The 14,737-nt window shown below is 39.4% G+C and overlaps 8 non-coding genes across 8 annotated transcripts; all 8 read right to left on the bottom strand.

Annotated features, from left to right (window-relative positions):
• Nucleotides 1-1,596: 1,596 nt before the first annotated feature.
• On the bottom strand, nucleotides 1,597-1,670 carry trnat-agu (transfer RNA threonine (anticodon AGU)). The gene has a single exon. It is a non-coding gene; the product is annotated as a tRNA-Thr (tRNA).
• A 244-nt stretch (nucleotides 1,671-1,914) lies between these two features.
• Nucleotides 1,915-1,987, bottom strand: trnak-cuu (transfer RNA lysine (anticodon CUU)). Its single transcript has one exon. It is a non-coding gene; the product is annotated as a tRNA-Lys (tRNA).
• Nucleotides 1,988-3,547: 1,560 nt separating this feature from the next.
• On the bottom strand, nucleotides 3,548-3,621 carry trnat-agu (transfer RNA threonine (anticodon AGU)). The gene has a single exon. It is a non-coding gene; the product is annotated as a tRNA-Thr (tRNA).
• Nucleotides 3,622-3,863: 242 nt separating this feature from the next.
• trnak-cuu (transfer RNA lysine (anticodon CUU)) lies at nucleotides 3,864-3,936 on the bottom strand. The gene has a single exon. It is a non-coding gene; the product is annotated as a tRNA-Lys (tRNA).
• A 1,637-nt stretch (nucleotides 3,937-5,573) lies between these two features.
• Nucleotides 5,574-5,647, bottom strand: trnat-agu (transfer RNA threonine (anticodon AGU)). Its single transcript has one exon. It is a non-coding gene; the product is annotated as a tRNA-Thr (tRNA).
• Nucleotides 5,648-5,889: 242 nt separating this feature from the next.
• On the bottom strand, nucleotides 5,890-5,962 carry trnak-cuu (transfer RNA lysine (anticodon CUU)). Its single transcript has one exon. It is a non-coding gene; the product is annotated as a tRNA-Lys (tRNA).
• A 1,368-nt stretch (nucleotides 5,963-7,330) lies between these two features.
• On the bottom strand, nucleotides 7,331-7,404 carry trnat-agu (transfer RNA threonine (anticodon AGU)). The gene has a single exon. It is a non-coding gene; the product is annotated as a tRNA-Thr (tRNA).
• Nucleotides 7,405-7,646: 242 nt separating this feature from the next.
• On the bottom strand, nucleotides 7,647-7,719 carry trnak-cuu (transfer RNA lysine (anticodon CUU)). Its single transcript has one exon. It is a non-coding gene; the product is annotated as a tRNA-Lys (tRNA).
• Nucleotides 7,720-14,737: the final 7,018 nt, after the last annotated feature.

The following is a 14,737-nucleotide window of genomic DNA, read 5'->3' as shown; positions in this document are numbered from 1 at the left end:
GAGGGGCACTGTTCTTAGAATTTGCAAAATAATTCCAGAGCGACTGCACTTCTAGAATGTTAATACCATTTCTAGAATTTTAGGTTGTAGTATTAGAATGTCAGGTTAACGTTCTAGAATTTTAAGATGCGGTTAAAGAGTTCTTCTGTCTTTGTAGCCCTTCCAGAATATGAGCAATCCGGCCGGGAAGAGGGGGACTGTTCTGAGAATTTGCAAAATAATTCCAGAGCAATTGCACTTCTAGAATGTTAATACCAGTTACACAATTTGAAGTTGTAGTATTAGAATGTCAGGTTAACGTTATAGAATTTTAAGATGCGGTTAAAGACTTCTTCTGTCTTTGTAGTCCTTCCATAATCTTAGTAATCCGGGCGTGAAGAGGGGCACTGTTCTGAGAATTTGCAAAATAATTCCAGAGCGACTGCACGTCTAGAATGTTAATACCATTTCTAGAATTTTAGGTTGTAGTATTAGAATGTCAGGTTAACTTTCTAGAATTTTAAGATGCGGTTCAAGAGTGTGTAATGTTACAATTCTAGAATGTTAAGTTGCAGTTCTAGAATGTTAAGTTAAGATGTGCTAGATATTCTAGACTGTTAAATTGCTGTTCTAGAGTGTTAAGTACAGTTTAGTTTTTTAACTTGGGACCCATCGTCCTCGTCGTAGCTGTAGCTCGGTATCCGACAGGTAGTCCTTTCTAAAGAGTTCTTCTGTCTTTGTAGCCCTTCCAGAATTTTAGTAATCCGGGCGTGAAGAGGGGCACTGTTCTGAGAATTTGCAAAATAATTCCAGAGCGACTGCACGTCTAGAATGTTAATACCATTTCTAGAATTTTAGGTTGTAGTATTAGAATGTCAGGTTAACTTTCTAGAATTTTAAGATGCGGTTCAAGAGTGTAATGTTACAATTCTAGAATGTTAAGTTGCAGTTCTAGAATGTTAAGTTAAGATGTGCTAGATATTCTAGACTGTTAAATTGCTGTTCTAGAGTGTTAAGTACAGTTTAGTTGTTTCGCAACTTGGGACCCATCGCCTCGTCGTAGCTGTAGCTCGGTATCCGACAGGTAGTCCTTTCTAAAGAGTTCTTCTGTCTTTGTAGCCCTTCCAGAATTTTAGTAATCCGGGCGTGAAGAGGGGCACTGTTCTGAGAATTTGCAAAATAATTCCAGAGCGACTGCACGTCTAGAATGTTAATACCATTTCTAGAATTTTAGGTTGTAGTATTAGAATGTCAGGTTAACTTTCTAGAATTTTAAGATGCGGTTCAAGAGTGTAATGTTACAATTCTAGAATGTTAAGTTGCAGTTCTAGAATGTTAAGTTAAGATGTGCTAGATATTCTAGACTGTTAAATTGCTGTTCTAGAGTGTTAAGTACAGTCCTAGAATTTTAAAATGTAGTATAACATTGTGAGGGTGAAGTTCTAGAATCTTACGATGTGGTTCAAGATTGTAACATGTTTACGAACAGCCTCAAAAGTCCTTTGTGTCAGCATTTCACATTTGCTACAAGGGTAGTATACTTGTACCATACTGTGTAGCATGGGATAGGGTAAATGTGCAGATGGAATGCAAAGATTTGTAATCTCTGCAACAACAAGGTGCTGCTGGGATTTGAACCCAGGATCTCCTGTTTACTAGACAGGCACTTTCACCAACTAAGCCACAGCACCTCTGTGTTTAGTTCTGTAATATTGAACCTTCCATTGTCTTACACCTTTTATAAGCTGTATAATGTACTGGCTGATTGATACATTCAAAGATTATGCTGATGTTTGCAGTGTTAAAGTCCCCAAGAGCAATGATAAGCTATTCTGGATATTTCCTTCCATGTTAGTTAACTGGTCAGTCAGGTGTTGTAATACCTCACTAACCCAGTCCTGAACTCAGAAATTCCCTCTTTTAAAAACATCTTCGCGCCCAACGTGGGGCTCGAACCCACGACCCTGAGATTAAGAGTCTCATGCTCTACCGACTGAGCTAGCCGGGCCAATTTTGCACACAGTTTAGTTGCTTCGCTAACTTGGGACCCATCGTCTTGTCGTAGCTGTAGCTCGGTAGCCGACAGGTAGTCCTTTCTAAAGAGTTCTTCTGTCTTTGTAGCCCTTCCATAATCTTAGTAATCCGGGCGTGAAGAGGGGCACTGTTCTTAGAATTTGCAAAATAATTCCAGAGCGACTGCACTTCTAGAATGTTAATACCATTTCTAGAATTTTAGGTTGTAGTATTAGAATGTCAGGTTAACGTTCTAGAATTTTAAGATGCGGTTAAAGAGTTCTTCTGTCTTTGTAGCCCTTCCAGAATATGAGCAATCCGGCCGGGAAGAGGGGGACTGTTCTGAGAATTTGCAAAATAATTCCAGAGCAATTGCACTTCTAGAATGTTAATACCAGTTACACAATTTGAAGTTGTAGTATTAGAATGTCAGGTAGAATTTTAGAATGTCAGGTTAACGTTATGTTCTAGAATTTTAAGATGCGGTTAAAGACAGGTTCTTTCTAAAAGTTCTTCTGTCTTTGTAGTCCTTCCATAATCTTAGTAATCCGGGCATGAAGAGGGGCACTGTTCTGAGAATTTGCAAAATAATTCCAGAGAATTTGTTCTAGAATGTTAATACCATTTCTAGAATTTTAGGTTGTAGTATTAGAATGTCAGGTTAACTGTTCTAGAATTTTAAGTAGTTAAATGTTTGTAGCCCTTCCAGAATTTTAGTTCCTGAAGAGGGGACTGTTCTGAGAATTTGCAAAATAATTAGAATGTCTAGAATGTTAACCATTTCTAGAATTTTAGGTTGTAGTATTAGAATGTCAGGTTAACTTTCTAGAATTTTAAGATGCGGTTCAAGAGTGTAATGTTACAATTCTAGAATGTTAAGTTGCATTTCTAGAATGTTAAGTTAAGATGTGCTAGATATTCTAGACTGTTAAATTGCTGTTCTAGAGTGTTAAGTACAGTTTAGTTGCTTCGCTAACTTGGGACCCATCGTCTCGTCGTAGCTGTAGCTCGGTATCCGACAGGTAGTCCTTTCTAAAGAGTTCTTCTGTCTTTGTAGCCCTTCCAGAATTTTAGTAATCCGGGCGTGAAGAGGGGCACTGTTCTGAGAATTTGCAAAATAATTCCAGAGCGACTGCACGTCTAGAATGTTAATACCATTTCTAGAATTTTAGGTTGTAGTATTAGAATGTCAGGTTAACTTTCTAGAATTTTAAGATGCGGTTCAAGAGTGTAATGTTACAATTCTAGAATGTTAAGTTGCAGTTCTAGAATGTTAAGTTAAGATGTGCTAGATATTCTAGACTGTTAAATTGCTGTTCTAGAGTGTTAAGTACAGTCCTAGAATTTTAAAATGTAGTATAACATTGTGAGGGTGAAGTTCTAGAATCTTACGATGTGGTTCAAGATTGTAACATGTTTACGAACAGCCTCAAAAGTCCTTTGTGTCAGCATTTCACATTTGCTACAAGGGTAGTATACTTGTACCATACTGTGTAGCATGGGATAGGGTAAATGTGCAGATGGAATGCAAAGATTTGTAATCTCTGCAACAACAAGGTGCTGCTGGGATTTGAACCCAGGATCTCCTGTTTACTAGACAGGCACTTTCACCAACTAAGCCACAGCACCTCTGTGTTTAGTTCTGTAATATTGAACCTTCCATTGTCTTACACCTTTTATAAGCTGTATAATGTACTGGCTGATTGATACATTCAAAGATTATGCTGATGTTTGCAGTGTTAAAGTCCCCAAGAGCAATGATAAGCTATTCTGGATATTTCCTTCCATGTTAGTTAACTGGTCAGTCAGGTGTTGTAATACCTCACTAACCCAGTCCTGAACTCAGAAATTCCCTCTTTTAAAAACATCTTCGCCCAACGTGGGGCTCGAACCCACGACCCTGAGATTAAGAGTCTCATGCTCTACCGACTGAGCTAGCCGGGCCAATTTTGCACACAGTTTAGTTGCTTCGCTAACTTGGGACCCATCGTCTTGTCGTAGCTGTAGCTCGGTAGCCGACAGGTAGTCCTTTCTAAAGAGTTCTTCTGTCTTTGTAGCCCTTCCATAATCTTAGTAATCCGGGCGTGAAGAGGGGCACTGTTCTTAGAATTTGCAAAATAATTCCAGAGCAATTGCACTTCTAGAATGTTAATACCAGTTACACAATTTGAAGTTGTAGTATTAGAATGTCAGGTTAACGTTCTAGAATTTTAAGATGCGGTTAAAGAGTTCTTCTGTCTTTGTAGCCCTTCCAGAATATGAGCAATCCGGCGGGAAGAGGGGACTGTTCTGAGAATTTGCAAAATAATTCCAGAGCAATTGCACTTCTAGAATGTTAATACCCATTTCTAGAATTTTAGGTTGTAGTATTAGAATGTCAGGTTAACTTTCTAGAATTTTAAGATTTAAAGAGTTGTAATGTTACAATTTAGAATAGTAGGTTAAGATGTTAACTGTTAATTTGCTGTTCTAGAAGAATTTTTTATTAGAATGTCAGGTTAAAGCGGTAAAAGACTTCTTCTTCTGTCTTTGTAGTCCTTCCAGAATTTTAGTAATCCGGGCATGAAGAGGGGGGCACTGTTCTGAGAATTTGCAAAATAATTCCAGAGCGACTGCTGTTCTAGAATGTTAATACCATTTCTAGAATTTTAGGTTGTAGTATTAGAATGTCAGGTTAACGTTCTAGAATTTTAAGATAGTCCTTTTAAAGAGTTCTTCTGTCTTTGTAGCCCTTCCAGAAATTAGTAATCCGGGCGTGAAGAGGGGACTGTTCTGAGAATTTGCAAAATAATTCCAGAGCAATTGCACTTCTAGAATGTTAATACCAGTTCTAGAATTTTAGGTTGTAGTATTAGAATGTCAGGTTAACTTTCTAGAATTTTAAGATGCGGTTCAAGAGTGTAATGTTACAATTCTAGAATGTTAATTTAAGATGTGCTAGATATTCTAGACTGTTAAATTGCTGTTCTAGAGTGTTAAGTACAGTTTAGTTGCTTCGCTAACTTGGGACCCATCGTCTCGTCGTAGCTGTAGCTCGGTATCCGACAGGTAGTCCTTTCTAAAGAGTTCTTCTGTCTTTGTAGCCCTTCCAGAATTTTAGTAATCCGGGCGTGAAGAGGGGCACTGTTCTGAGAATTTGCAAAATAATTCCAGAGCGACTGCACGTCTAGAATGTTAATACCATTTCTAGAATTTTAGGTTGTAGTATTAGAATGTCAGGTTAACTTTCTAGAATTTTAAGATGCGGTTCAAGAGTGTAATGTTACAATTCTAGAATGTTAAGTTGCAGTTCTAGAATGTTAAGTTAAGATGTGCTAGATATTCTAGACTGTTAAATTGCTGTTCTAGAGTGTTAAGTACAGTCCTAGAATTTTAAAATGTAGTATAACATTGTGAGGGTGAAGTTCTAGAATCTTACGATGTGGTTCAAGATTGTAACATGTTTACGAACAGCCTCAAAAGTCCTTTGTGTCAGCATTTCACATTTGCTACAAGGGTAGTATACTTGTACCATACTGTGTAGCATGGGATAGGGTAAATGTGCAGATGGAATGCAAAGATTTGTAATCTCTGCAACAACAAGGTGCTGCTGGGATTTGAACCCAGGATCTCCTGTTTACTAGACAGGCACTTTCACCAACTAAGCCACAGCACCTCTGTGTTTAGTTCTGTAATATTGAACCTTCCATTGTCTTACACCTTTTATAAGCTGTATAATGTACTGGCTGATTGATACATTCAAAGATTATGCTGATGTTTGCAGTGTTAAAGTCCCCAAGAGCAATGATAAGCTATTCTGGATATTTCCTTCCATGTTAGTTAACTGGTCAGTCAGGTGTTGTAATACCTCACTAACCCAGTCCTGAACTCAGAAATTCCCTCTTTTAAAAACATCTTCGCCCAACGTGGGGCTCGAACCCACGACCCTGAGATTAAGAGTCTCATGCTCTACCGACTGAGCTAGCCGGGCCAATTTTGCACACAGTTTAGTTGCTTCGCTAACTTGGGACCCATCGTCTTGTCGTAGCTGTAGCTCGGTAGCCGACAGGTAGTCCTTTCTAAAGAGTTCTTCTGTCTTTGTAGCCCTTCCATAATCTTAGTAATCCGGGCGTGAAGAGGGGCACTGTTCTTAGAATTTGCAAAATAATTCCAGAGCGACTGCACTTCTAGAATGTTAATACCATTTCTAGAATTTTAGGTTGTAGTATTAGAATGTCAGGTTAACGTTCTAGAATTTTAAGATGCGGTTAAAGAGTTCTTCTGTCTTTGTAGCCCTTCCAGAATATGAGCAATCCGGCCGGGAAGAGGGGGACTGTTCTGAGAATTTGCAAAATAATTCCAGAGCAATTGCACTTCTAGAATGTTAATACCAGTTACACAATTTGAAGTTGTAGTATTAGAATGTCAGGTTAACGTTATAGAATTTTAAGATGCGGTTAAAGACTTCTTCTGTCTTTGTAGTCCTTCCATAATCTTAGTAATCCGGGCATGAAGAGGGGCACTGTTCTGAGAATTTGCAAAATAATTCCAGAGCGACTGCACGTCTAGAATGTTAATACCATTTCTAGAATTTTAGGTTGTAGTATTAGAATGTCAGGTTAACTTTCTAGAATTTTAAGATGCGGTTCAAGAGTGTAATGTTACAATTCTAGAATGTTAAGTTGCAGTTCTAGAATGTTAAGTTAAGATGTGCTAGATATTCTAGACTGTTAAATTGCTGTTCTAGAGTGTTAAGTACAGTTTAGTTGCTTCGCTAACTTGGGACCCATCGTCTCGTCAGTAGCTGTAGCTCGGTATCCGACAGGTAGTCCTTTCTAAGAGTTCTTCTGTCTTTGTAGCCCTTCCAGAATTTTAGTAATCCGGGCGTGAAGAGGGGCACTGTTCTGAGAATTTGCAAAATAATTCCAGAGCGACTGCACGTCTAGAATGTTAATACCATTTCTAGAATTTTAGGTTGTAGTATTAGAATGTCAGGTTAACTTTCTAGAATTTTAAGATGCGGTTCAGGAGTGTAATGTTACAATTCTAAAATGTTAAGTTGCAGTTCTAGAATGTTAAGTTAAGATGTGCTAGATATTCTAGACTGTTAAATTGCTGTTCTAGAGTGTTAGGTACAGTCCTAGAATTTTAAAATGTAGTATAACATTGTGAGGGTGAAGTTCTAGAATCTTACGATGTGGTTCAAGATTGTAACATGTTTACGAACAGCCTCAAAAGTCTTTTTTGTGTCAGCATTTCACATTTGCTACAAGGGTAGTATACTTGTACCATACTGTGTAGCATGGGATAGGGTAAATGTGCAGATGGAATGCAAAGATTTGTAATCTCTGCAACAACAAGGTGCTGCTGGGATTTGAACCCAGGATCTCCTGTTTACTAGACAGGCACTTTCACCAACTAAGCCACAGCACCTCTGTGTTTAGTTCTGTAATATTGAACCTTCCATTGTCTTACACCTTTTATAAGCTGTATAATGTACTGGCTGATTGATACATTCAAAGATTATGCTGATGTTTGCAGTGTTAAAGTCCCCAAGAGCAATGATAAGCTATTCTGGATATTTCCTTCCATGTTAGTTAACTGGTCAGTCAGGTGTTGTAATACCTCACTAACCCAGTCCTGAACTCAGAAATTCCCTCTTTTAAAAACATCTTCGCCCAACGTGGGGCTCGAACCCACGACCCTGAGATTAAGAGTCTCATGCTCTACCGACTGAGCTAGCCGGGCCAATTTTGCACAGAGTTTAGTTGCTTCGCTAACTTGGGACCCATCGTCTTGTCGTAGCTGTAGCTCGGTAGCCGACAGGTAGTCCTTTCTAAAGAGTTCTTCTGTCTTTGTAGCCCTTCCATAATTTTAGTAATCCGGGCGTGAAGAGGGGCACTGTTCTGAGAATTTGCAAAATAATTCCAGAGCGACTGCACTTCTAGAATATTAATACCATTTCTAGAATTTTAGGTTGTAGTATTAGAATGTCAGGTTAACGTTCTAGAATTTTAAGATGCGGTTAAAGAGTTCTTCTGTCTTTGTAGCCCTTCCAGAATATGAGTAATCCGGCCGGGAAGAGGGGGACTGTTCTGAGAATTTGCAAAATAATTCCAGAGCAATTGCACTTCTAGAATGTTAATACCAGTTACACAATTTTAAGTTGTAGTATTAGAATGTCAGGTTAACGTTCTAGAATTTTAAGATGCGGTTAAAGAGTTCTTCTGTCTTTGTAGCCCTTCCATAATCTTAGTTATCAGGGCGTGAAGAGGTGCACTGTTCTGAGAATTTGCAAAATAATTCCAGAGCGACTGCACTTCTAGAATGTTAATACCATTTCTAGAATTTTAGGTTGTAGTATTTTAAGATGCGGTTCAAGAGTGTAATGTTACAATTCTAGAATGTTAAGTTGCAGTTCTAGAATGTTAAGTTAAGATGTACCTGATATTCTAGACTGTTAAATTGCTGTTCTAGAGTGTTAAGTACAGTCCTAGAATTTTAAAATGTAGTATAACATTGTGAGGGTGAAGTTCTAGAATTTTGCGATGTGGTTCAAGATTGTAACATGTTTACGAACAGCCTCAAAAGTCCTTTGTGTCAACATTTCACATTTGCTATAAGGGTAGCATACTTGTACCATACTGTGTAGCATGGGATAGGGTAAATGTGCAGATGGAATGCAAAGAGTTGTAATTTCTGCAACAACAAGGTGCTTCTGGGATTTGAACCCAAGATCTCCTGTTTACTAGACAGGCACTTTCACCAACTAAGCCACAGCACCTCTGTGTTTAGTTCTGTAAAATTGAACCTTCCATTGTCTTATACCTTTTATAAACTGTATAATGTACTGGCTGATTGATACATTCAAAGATTATGCTGATGTTTGCAGTGTTAAAGTCCCCAAGAGCAATGATAAGCTATTCTGGATATATAGATATTCTAGACTGTTAAATTGCTGTTCTAGAGTGTTAAGTACAGTTCTAGAATTTTAAAATGAAGTATTACATTGTGCTAGATATTCTAGACTGTTAAATTGCTACGGTAAACAATAGTCTAGATAGACTGAATGAGTGAAATACAAGAACTAACTAACCTAGTTAGCTAGCCAAAGTTCTCTATTCTTTAATATAGCAAGCTATCTCTATAGTATTAACAGTCCCCACAGAATGTTGTCACTGAAAACTTAATTTCATAGTGTCACTGTTAATGCTATTATATCGTTATATCCTTCAATTTAGTGAGCAGATGGATACTGGAAGATATTTTGAGAGAGACAGAGAGAGAGAAGCAGGAGTTTGGCAGGGCAGCTTATCCTGAAGGAAGCGGCTTGATTGAGGTCATTAGCATTACTGGTCTGCAGCAATGGTTCTCAAAGTGGGGTCCAGGACCCCCAGGGGTCCTTGAGGGGATTCCAGGCGACCCCAGTAAAAAGTGAAACAACTTATTTTCACTATAATTCCATCCATAATTAACACAATGTTTCATAGATTTATTCATATATTTTCTATAATAAAACATCTAAAAGCAAAAATCGTATCAGATGGGGAACCTTGGACAAAATTTAATCAAAGGGGGTCCGTGGTCTAGTTTCAGTCAAAAAGTTTGAGAACCACTGATCTACTGGGCTGAGAAAGTGGGATGTTTTGTTTTCTTCTAACAACAGGCATTTGTTGGCAGGTCTAGGCACTAAGGCATAGCCTAAACTAAATTATTTTATGATATTTATATGCTATATTCTGACAAATTTAACTTTCTGCATTAATTTGCTGTAGGTATGTAGATTATGTAGGCTAGGCTATACATGAACATACATATACATACATATCAGTCCCTCCAGGAATTTGCAGTGTTGTGATCACTATTTTTTTTTTTTTTTTTTTCACTGACTCTTGCAACTTCATTGCAAGAAAAATATCAAAGACTCAGCAGGAGCACAGTCCGGCCTAAGTATGTTCCCCCCATGCAGCTTTGATGTATCTAACATTATTCTAATGTTAGATACATTATTCTAATGTTAGATACATCACAGCCTTACTTTTTTGATACAGAGCCGTTATCAGCACTGTTACGTTTCTCCGCCATGTTAAAATAGTGATGCCGTGGCAGCAAGAAAAACGAGGATACAACAAAATATATAGTTTTTGTACATTATATATTCTAGTATATTATCATAATTTGTTTAGCATGTGCAAATATTTTTTTTTTACCTCAACCTCAAACCAGATAAAGACTTGCGCCCCCCCTGTGATCTTTGCCGCCCCCCCTGGGGGTGAACGGACCCCAGGTTGGGAACCACTGGGCTAGGTGCTAGCCGGTTAGTTTAGCTGCGAGTGATTGAGGCAGCTAGCAAGGATAGTTGCTAGAGCTGACGTGTCTGCAGCTTTGTGGCGGCGCCACATGTGGCTAGGGTCTAGCTGTTAGCTTAGGGTGAAACACACGTGCAGGCAAAAGAACACACTACAGAGCGCAGTTGTGAAGCTGAGCTATGCTATTGCGTGACTATGGTTGCTGGCTGAGACCAGCTGTTCACCGTAGCGTGTATGTTATTTGTTACACATGACTTGGCTGGGGGTTGGCTTGTGTATGTGTGTGTGTGTGTGTGTTCGCTAGGTTCGTGTGCAGAGGAGGGAAAGAGAGCACATTTGCGAGAAAGAAAAACACCCTTGAGCAAGGAAAGAAAACACTTGAAAATCTTGATCTCTGTGGGGTTGAAAATAATTAACTCAACGCTACAGCACAATCTGAGATTTTGAGAGAGTGTTATTTTCTGCGACAGCCGACTCTGCGGTAACGATAATCACGCCCACAGCCATTCCACGGGTCTTTGATATAACGTCTTTTATATCACAGCGCCGTAGTTGACTGACGGAAGGCAGGATTAGGGCTCCACTTGTCTAGTAATCAAACTTCTCAACGGCGGGAATTATCAGTTACAGTTCAACACAACTTTCAACAATCTCTTGATCAGGGATATTCTTCACAACAATACTTAGGACACAGCGGCCCACAGATAGTAGCAATAACTTTTACTCATTAATAAAACACATCCTGTTCTAATCTGCCCAGAACACTATTAAGCCTCTTACTTTGGATGTGTAGTCCACTTAGTTTTGTTCGGCGGATTCTCCGCGATGAACAGAAAGTGAGTTAAAACATGGGCCCTCCTTTCCTTGGAAAACAGGGTAATTTACCCTCTGCAGATTCTGTGAGACACTGAAAATCTCATTCACCAGGACCCCCCTTTAGTACCATGAAGATATTGTTCAGCTCAAACGCGACCGGCGAGGTGAGGCTGTGGATTTCTCGGCAGCGCTGCGACGTGTCATCCTTTCAGTAACGAAGGCTACTTTGGAAAGACAAAGTTTCGTCGGTGCTCAGCATATTTATTCCTCCGGTCAGCTGATCGAGGCCCTCTGGTCCGTTCAGGATCAGCTGTCCAATCGGAAATCAGTGTTCTTGAACAGGTCACCATACTCTTTGTTCAGGATGAACAAAGAGATTTCTGGGAATCAAGGTTATTATAGTTTTTATTTTTATTCAGTTTTGACTTTTTGTTTTCAAATTCAGTTTAGTTTTAATTAGTTTTTTAAAGCGGGTTTGCTAGTTTAGTTTATTTTTTGAAAATGCTTTGTTTTAGTTTAGTTTTTTTGTAATATGGGTTATTTGTCGAGGATTCAAAAAGGTCAGAAAAAGTATTGTGTAATAATTACTCAACAAAAACATCATACAATTTTAGAAATATGTATGTATTCACAATGTATTCATCAATAACAATAACATAAAATGTAGCCTACATATGGTCATAAATATGTAAACAGTCTACACAAGACGCCGCAGTAAGTGCAAAATGTGTAAGTGACGTGTGCCAGGAAAAAACCTAAATAGCCAACAGACTAAAGTAGACATACAGTACATGAACAGGTGTTTTGAAACTTTGGTTTGAGTAAAGTGGCAAACCTTTTGAAGTCAATTGACTCACAGTTGTGTAGACATCCCAGTATCAATACACATTAACCCACGCTTCCTCCCGCTTTTGGTGTTCCAGCGCATTTACTAACCAGCAACTATCGGGTCACCGGTGAAAGCACGCCTGTAGTGTTCTCTGTCCTACGGTTGTCTCCGTCATGCTGCCTGGCCCTGTACACATACATCCACGCCCTGTACTGAGGTTAGCTTCTGTTTCAGGGAAAGGGGGTATTGCGTTCTCCTTTACCTTGTTAAGGTGAGATAGGTTAGCCTCCTTGTGTGCACTTCTCAAATGTACTTTCCAATTTGTGGGGTTTTTCCCTTTAATAAATTGTCCACATATTTTACCACCTTCCACTGCCAGGCCCTTGCTTTTATCTGACACAGTCATAATCAAATAGGATGCCGCTTTCTTTTGACTTTCAGTACCGCCATGATGCCAGGCGAGTGGCGAGGACATGTTGTGTTCAATTTGACGTGGAATGTTGGAATTTCTGGGTTCCCAGTCGGAAACTATATATGTCTGTGGGAAAGGTCATGGTCGAAAAGAGAACGTTATTTGCTCTATGAAAGACATTGACAAAGATTAAGGACATTTACTTGATAATTTTATTTTATTTTAGTTAGTTTGGCAAACAGACATTACAGTTTTAGTTTAGTTATCGTTTTTTTTCTAATGCCTCTTTTTATTTTTATTTCAGTTAACGACAATGTTTTTTCCCACCTAGCTTTCGTTATTTTGTTCGTTTTCGTTGACGATTATAACCTTGCCGGGAATTTTAACGGTTTTGAATGCAAACTTGTGTATTGGGACATTACTTTGGCCACAGAAGATGACGTTTCACAGGGACACACGAACACAAGTCCATAGAAGAACACAGCTTGAGAAACGCCCCTTGTTTTAGCACAGCTTAGGCGCTTGAACTTCCTGGCCGAGTAGTTAGGGCGTTGGACTTGAAATACAAATGGGTCTCCCCACGCAGTTTTGAACCCTGCTCACAGCGATATCTAACTTCAAAAATATCATAGCTGCAGTGCTTGAAATAACAATGTGTGACGGTTGGGGTCGGCTGGCTATGAGTTTCTGTTTTGTTTTCTATTCTGTTTTCTAGTGTCTCCTGCTGTTTTTTTCTGTTGGCTCTGCCTCTCTGTTTTTATCTTCCCCCTGCCTGCACCGGCCAGTTGACTACACACACCTGCTCTTCGTCTCATCATCACCTCTCCTGCCATACTCACCTGCCAGTCATCAGCTGCAATCAAGACCTGTACTTAAACCCCGGATCCACTCCCCATCTTCGCTTGATTGTTGTTTCAGCCACCCTGGTGACACAAGCTCCAAGTGTTCTCCCTTAGCTCCATTGCCTTCTCCAGCCCCCAGTCCTCATGCCCACACTCTTATCCCTGGCGTCCACCTCCTCTCCTCGTTTAACTCAATAAACCCTTTTGTTGTTGAACCTTGCTTTTGGGTCCGTTCTGTCAAATTCGTAACACAATGATTATGCTAATTTTTTTATTCATAGAGCACTTTCAAAATACACGCTACAAAGCACTTTACAAAACAGCAAAATAACACATGACATGACAGAGCAGTCATAAAAACATCAGATTTATATATCTCTAAAGACTATTAGGGGTTTTAAACCCTGTATAATGTAAGGAAGTGTAGTAAAACATTTAAAAACAAAAAAACAATTCAAATACATTTAGACTTTATGGACTCACGCCCGATTAAAACCTGGCATTTTAATAAGTTGGCTGTAAAAGTTTTAAACTTGGTCGAGAGTTTCTTCAGATGAGATCTTGAGTGTAACATTTCATAGACGGTTTCAATTATTTCATTATCAATTACCATTTATACATCTGTATTTATAGTACAATATCATATTGGTTTTGTGCCATACCCCTCAGACCTCAATACACAAAAAAATAACCACACTGGTGCACAGCTGCTTCAGTCTGAAAGAGTCCTCCAGCCTTCCTTAAGTACAGGGGGCGGAGCCAACCACTAATGATCAAATCAGGATCACCTGAGAAGATCAGACAGGGAGAAGCAAAACAAGGGGGGAGCTTGTAATAGGCCTGTTGCGATAGTCAATAAATCAATAGCTTGATAATTTTTCCGGCCGCGATAATTTCCATTTGCGTGCTTGTTTGTTTTCCTCTGCCGCCACGGTATCAGAAATAGGGCTGACGCACAACAGGGTTTCCGCTATGTACACCGCGCACCGCCGCTCCTTCAGTTGTTTATGAACTCATAAAGTCGTAATTGCACGACTATGCAGCAGTCTGCTCTACTAAACTCAAGCAAACTGTCATCCGCTCTCTCTCCCCTTTAGGGTGAGCAACTGGAACAGTGACAGGACGTCATCACTCGTGAAGTCATGGCAACCAAAATAAACAACAGGGCGAGTACACTTGTCACTCAATCTTAGGCAAAGTGACAAACAGCCACGAAAGCCACTACGTGAAAGCCGCACTCACGTGGGTCCCGTGAAATATGACAGCTACAGTTTATTGGAAAGAAGCATTGTGGACACTGAATTTGAATTGAGAAGAGACAAGAAGCTAACGTTAGCGAACACTGCGGTGACGGTACCTCTGTGTCTGACTCCCCGCTGCAGGAGAACAGGGTTAGGTTTAGTTATTAATGTTACGGTTTTAAAACCAGGTTAGTGGGGGTGCATAGCGTTCAAAACCAACATGAGAAACATAACTAGTAATGTTCACTTAGCGTTTTGTTTTGTTGTTAAAAACTGTGGTTAATATGTGCGTAAGATGAGCGGTGACGTTAAATCAG

Source organism: Perca flavescens, chromosome 24, assembly GCF_004354835.1.
Source record: "Perca flavescens isolate YP-PL-M2 chromosome 24, PFLA_1.0, whole genome shotgun sequence".
Taxonomy (NCBI): Eukaryota; Metazoa; Chordata; class Actinopteri; order Perciformes; family Percidae; genus Perca; species Perca flavescens.
The sequence above is the reverse complement of the archived record's forward strand: the minus strand, read 5'-3'. Positions and strand labels throughout refer to the sequence as shown.